Source organism: Pteronotus mesoamericanus, unplaced genomic scaffold (assembly GCF_021234165.1).
Source record: "Pteronotus mesoamericanus isolate MK-2021 breed Mesoamerican mustached bat unplaced genomic scaffold, CSHL_Meso_final contig_55, whole genome shotgun sequence".
Lineage (NCBI taxonomy): Eukaryota > Metazoa > Chordata > Mammalia > Chiroptera > Mormoopidae > Pteronotus > Pteronotus mesoamericanus.
In genome coordinates this window covers 1,011,238-1,017,218 of record NW_026555198.1, presented here as the reverse complement: position 1 = coordinate 1,017,218, position 5,981 = coordinate 1,011,238, and the positions used below count along the sequence as shown (strand labels likewise).

The following is a 5,981-nucleotide window of genomic DNA, read 5'->3' as shown; positions in this document are numbered from 1 at the left end:
GTGGGTATATAGTTTTTTGTATAGAAAATACAATAATTAACATATAATAATATGAGAATAACTCTGTGTTTCATGTGCTCACAACTGTAAACCTACTTTGCTCCACCCTGAATTTAAGATAATTATGTGGAATTGCTGGGTCAAAAGGCAGTTCCATTTTTAGCTTTTTGAGGAAATTCCATATTGTTTTCCACAATGACTGCACCAGTCTGCATTCCCACCAACAGTGCACTAGGGTTCCCTTTTCTCCACAGCCTCACCAGCACCTTTTGTTTGTTGATCTGTTTATTAAACTGATAAGAACAGATACTACACTTGATCTTAGCCAAAAGGCCGAGAAGCAATTATTGATCTGTTTATGATGGCCATTCTGACTGGTGTGAAGTGGTATCTCACTGTACTTTTAATTTGCATTTCTCTGATGGCTAGTGATGTTAAGCATCCTTTCATATGTCTCTGGGCCCTCTGAATCTCTTCCTTGGATGTTCATAGCAGTACAATTTACAATAGCCAAGTGTTGGAAGCAGCCTAAATGCCCATCAGTAGATGAGTGGATCAAAAAACTATGGTACATTTTACACAATGTACCATATTATGAAACAGAAAGAAAAAGCTACTACCCTTCGCAACAGCATGGATGAAACTGGAGAGCATTATGCTAAGTGAAATAAGCCAGGAGGTGAAAGAGAAATACCATATGATCTCACCTATAAGTGGAACCTAACCAACAAAACAAACAAGCAAGGAAAATATAACCAGCAACATTGAAAGAAAACAGAAACCACCAGAGTCAAGAGGGAAGGAGGGAGAAGGGGCGGGGAAAGGGAAAGGAAGGGTCAAGTCAAGGAACATGTATAAAGGATCCACGGACAAAGCCAAAGTGGGGAAGGATTGAGGGAGGGGGTGGGGGAGGGGGCAGGGAAAAGTGGTGGCGGGGAGGTGGAGACAAATGTATTTGAACAAAAAATAAAATTTTTTTAAAAGATAATTATGTTATAATTTAGGCAGGGTAAAGTGATACAAAAGGAGGTACGGTCTGTATATGTCACTCTAATTGGTAAAATAATGACATAGAATACAATGTTATATGTATATATAATATCTAGAGCAATATTTTAAAAATCTGTATAGAGTTATGCTCAAAAACAGTAAAAATAAATGAAAAGGGAATTCAAAAATGCTCAAGTAACAAATGAGAAGTCAGAAAAAAGAAAACAGCTGAAAAGCAAAGAGAACAAATAAAAAATAAAATGGCAGATTTAAACCCTGACATATTAATAATTAATGGTTTAAGTACACCAATTAAAAGACAGAGCATAGCCCTGGATATTGTTGCTCAGTGGATTGAGTGCTGGCCTGAGATCCAGGGGATTGTCACTTCAATTCCAAGTTGGGGCACGTGCCTGGGTTGCAGTCCAGGTTCCCAGTAGGGGTGCACAAGAGGCAACAATGCATTGATGTTTCTCCCCCACTCTTTCTCCTTTCCTTCAACTCTCTTTAAAAATAAATAAATAAAAACTAAAAAGAAAATACAGAGCACGGCAGAGTGTATTTAAAAATATTGCCATACACTATGCTATCCAAAGAAATGTGCTTCAAATATAATGATATAAACGTGTTGAAAGTGAAAGCATAAAAAAATACATCAAGAAAAAGAAAGCAGAAGTGACTAAATTAGTATCAGATAAAGTAGACTTGACAGCAAAGAAAATTTCCTGAGACAGAAAGTATATTATGTATTGAAAATAGGGTAAATTCACAGTTAAGACATAGCAGTCACAAATGTATATGCACCAAACAACAGAACTGCAAAAACACATAAGTCCAAAACTGACAGAACTGAAAAAAATAGACAAACCCACAATTATATTTGGAAAGTTCAACTTGCTCTCTCAACAACTAATAGAACATCTAGATTTTAAAAATCACCAAGGATATAGGAGAAATCAGCACCATCAACCAGCAAGATCTAATCAATATTTGTAGGACACTCTACTCAACAACAACATATATACATTATTTTTAATTACTCATTGAACAAATAGCAAGGTAGACCATATCCTGGCCCATGAAACAAACCTCAACAAATGTAAAAGAACTAAAATTGTGCAGTGTGTTTTGTCCAAACCAAATGAAATCAAACTAAATGAAATCAAACTAAAATCAATAACAGAAAGATAACAGTAAAATCTCTAAACAGTTGGAAATTAAAGTACTAAATAATCTATTCTCTTTGAGAATTTTATTAAATCTATATTGTCTCTCCAGAAAAGTTTCCTTCTGCACAAAATTTGGTGTACAGTTTAAGGGAGGCAGCTAGGTTATAATTTGCTCATGTTAATGAACAACGAAATATACTGAAAATCAACAACAAGAGAGTAAAGGGGCATTTTTAGAAGACACAAGTTATTTTGGATACAATTAGATTCATTATTTTGCTGTATATAAAGAATTCTCTGTTGAACTCATAATGATAAGCAGTGTGGTATATGGCATTTTGGCACGCAGTCTCCAGAATCTGACAGACTTTCATCTTGCCACTTTCCATAAGAAAAAAAGCTAAGCCATCTACTTAAAGTCTCATTTTCAGTTTGTGTCCATAAAATGGGCATCAAAATAGTGTCTATCTCCTGAGGATGTTTTGAGGATTACAAGTGATAAATCATGGATAGGGTAGTATACCTGTTGATCAACGTACACTTTTCATTATGCTTGAGGGGAAAAAAGCCTGATTATACTTTTTTTCAGTGTAGATATTCAGGGAAAATAGGCATTTTACACACTAAAGCACTACACACAAACTTTTCATGCAATAGCCCCTTTATATAAGTCATACTCAATATTTTCATAATTAAGGAAAAGTCCTTTACAATTGTATGTGTTTTTTAGCAGGCTGAATCTCTTCTACCTAAATGGTAAAGATTGCTACTTGGCATGTTATAAGCATTTTTGTATATCTAAGGTTTCAAATCCTATTTTAAATGAAGCAAATAATTTCAGTTACTCTTGAGGTTTTTAATTTATATACTTAATAAATAACCCTCTTAAAATCTTGGTGAAGGACTCTACATTCAATACAGTTGACTACAGCAGAAATTTCCCAGTGGAAAATTTGCCTTTGCAGGCCTTTTTCTGGATTCTAATACACTCACATTTTAATACTTTAAAGTATTAAAGCCACTGGGAATATCCTTTTTTCAAGCATGTCATTGAAAACACCAAATTCTGAGATTTATGCTTGTGACACCACATAGGTGAGCTGCTGTGATCTCCTTTCAGAAAGCAATGGTTGATCCTGAGAGGAGTGCAGTTAGCTGAGCTTAGGGATCTGCTGCAGCATTTGAGCTGAGGCCATGCTCTCCAGGGTGCCTCCTCCCAGTGTCTGAAAGTGGTGGGGTGGGGGGGTCGGGCCTGGCCAGTGCTGCCCAACATGAACCTCCTCTATGGGAAATCTTGGTGCCAGAGGTCCCTGTTGGGCAGGCCAAGATTTTCTCCCAGCTATACAAATGTCTGAGGCTCTTTTTATTAAATATATTTCTTTGATTATGCCATTACACTTGTCCCAATTTTCCCCCTTTGCCCCCTCCTCTGCCTAGTACCCCCATTCCTTCCAGCAATCCCTTGCTTAGCTCATGTCCATGAGTCATGGATATAAATTCTTTGGCTTCTTTATTTCCTATACTTTTCCTAACATCCTCTTGTTTATTTTGTACCTACCAATTTGTACTTCTTAAACCCTGCACCTTTTCCTTCATTCTTCCTTTCGCCCTCCCAGGTGATAAGGCCCCCAAATCATCTCCATATCTATTATTCTATTCATCTTCTGCTCGTTTGCTTAGTTTGCATTTTAGATTCAGTTGTTGATAGCTGTGAATTGAATTTGTTGCCATTTTAATGTTCATAGTTTTGATCTTCTTTCCCTTACATAAGTCCCTTTAACATTTCATATAATAATGGCTTGATGCTGATGAACTCCTTTAGTTTTACCTTGTCTGGGAAACACTTTATCTGCCCTTCAATTCTAAATGATAGCTTCGCTGGATAGAGTAATCTAGGTTGTAGTCCTTGCTTTTCATGACTTTGAATACTTCTTGCCAGTCCCTTCTAGCCTGCAGTTTCTTTTGAGAAATCAGCTGACAGCCTCATGGGAACTCCTTTGTACATAACAATCTGCTTTTCTCCTGCTGCTTTTAAGATCCTCTCTTTATCTCTGACTATTGGCATTTTAATTACGATGTGTCTTGGTGTAGACCTCTTTTGGTCCAACTTGTTTGGGACTCTGTGCTTCCTGGACTTCTATATCTATTTCCTTCACCAAAGTAGGGAAGTTTTCTTTTGTTACTTTTTCAAATAAGTTTTTAATTTCTTGCTCTTCCTCTTCCCCTTCTGACACCCACCCCCATGATTTGGATGTTGGTACATTTGGAGATGTCCCAGATGTTCCTTAGCTTATCCTCGTTTTTTTTTTTAATCCTTTTACTTCTTGCTGTTCTGATTAAATGCTTTTTTCTTCCTTATGTTCCAAGTCATTGATTTGATTCTCCACTTCACCCCCTCCACTGTTAGTCCCCTGTAGAGTTTTCTTTATTTCACATAAATCTTCATTTCTTCCTGGGTTTTTTTCATGCTGTTGCAGTAGTATCCAGTGAGTTCTTTGATCATCCTGATAAACAGTATTTTAAACTGTGCATCTTATAGGTTGCTTATCTCCATTTGGTTTAGTTCTTTTTCTGGAGTTTTGTTGTGCTCTTTCATTTGGACCATATTTCTTTGTCTCCTCAATTCGACAGCCTCCCTGTGTGTGTTTCTGTGTATTAAGTAGAGCTGCTTTGACTCCCTGTCTTAGTAGCATGGCCTATTGTAGAAAATGAATCTATAAATTGTGTGGGGCAGAGCCTTAGATAATCTCCAGAGCAGGGCAACCTGTTTCACTGCTTTTTGACTCTGTGTGGGGGAGGGCTCAGTAAGGGGACAATGCTGCTGCCTGGCCTCTGGAGATTTGCCTAGGAGGAAGCTGTCTCCCAGCACTTGACCTGTTGCCAGTCTCTTCACTTTCTCCCTATATGAGGCTTGTGCCCTTTCAGCTGTTGCCCTGGTGCTGATTCCCAGAGGGGATGGGTCTGCATAAGTCCTGAGACCTTCGCAGGCCTTTTAAGTGGATTCTCCTGAGAATCTTGCAGTTTCTTTTGACACCCCAACCCCCAGTGGTTTTTATAGCCAGAAGTTATGGGGACTTATCTTCCTGGTGCTGGATCCTTGGGCTGGGTGGTCTGGTCTGGGGATGGGATCACTCACTCCTGAGGTATCCCTCCCGATTTTTATCCTACATATGTGAATTGTGGCCACCTAACCCACCAGCTCTCCACACTAATACATGGCTCCATGACTCTCCTCCTTTCCAAGCCTCTCCACCTGTCCATGCATCTCTGCTCCTCCTACCCATCTGGATGAATGTGGCTTCTTTAAATCCTTGGTTGTCTGACTTCCATACAGCTCGATTTTCTGACAAAATTGGGTAATATTTTCTTTGTAGTGTAGTTATAATTTTTGCTGTAGTTGTGCAAGGAGGCAAAGCATGTTTACCTATGACTCCACCTTGATTGGTTGTCCCAATGCCTGAGGCTCTTCATAAACATTCCTCCTTCCTTGCACCCTCTTCTTACAGGAGCTAAATCAGCAGTGTAATCTGAAGACTCTCCCTGCCCACTCTAGGCCTTCCTCCCCTTGATCTTACATAAGCACTACTCTGAATAAGTGTCTTGCCATTCAGACTCCATCTTTGCTTCCCAGAGCATCCAAACTGACATACAATCCTAAACTGTCTTTCTAATGAATAGAACCCACGGAGACTCCCAGAAATAATTAGGTATGGAACTTTGCAAACTATGGGGGTCTTAAAATAGCCTGTGGGGTTCAGAACTAACAAACATATGTTCCAAGCAATTGGAAAATGAGGTATTTATAACCTTGAAATGTGGGAG

At 38.5% G+C, this 5,981-nt stretch overlaps 1 pseudogene; it reads right to left on the bottom strand.

The window, feature by feature from the left end:
- Nucleotides 1-232: 232 nt before the first annotated feature.
- LOC129075562 (uncharacterized) lies at nucleotides 233-345 on the bottom strand (annotated as a pseudogene).
- Between the last annotated feature and the right edge of the window lie 5,636 nt (nucleotides 346-5,981).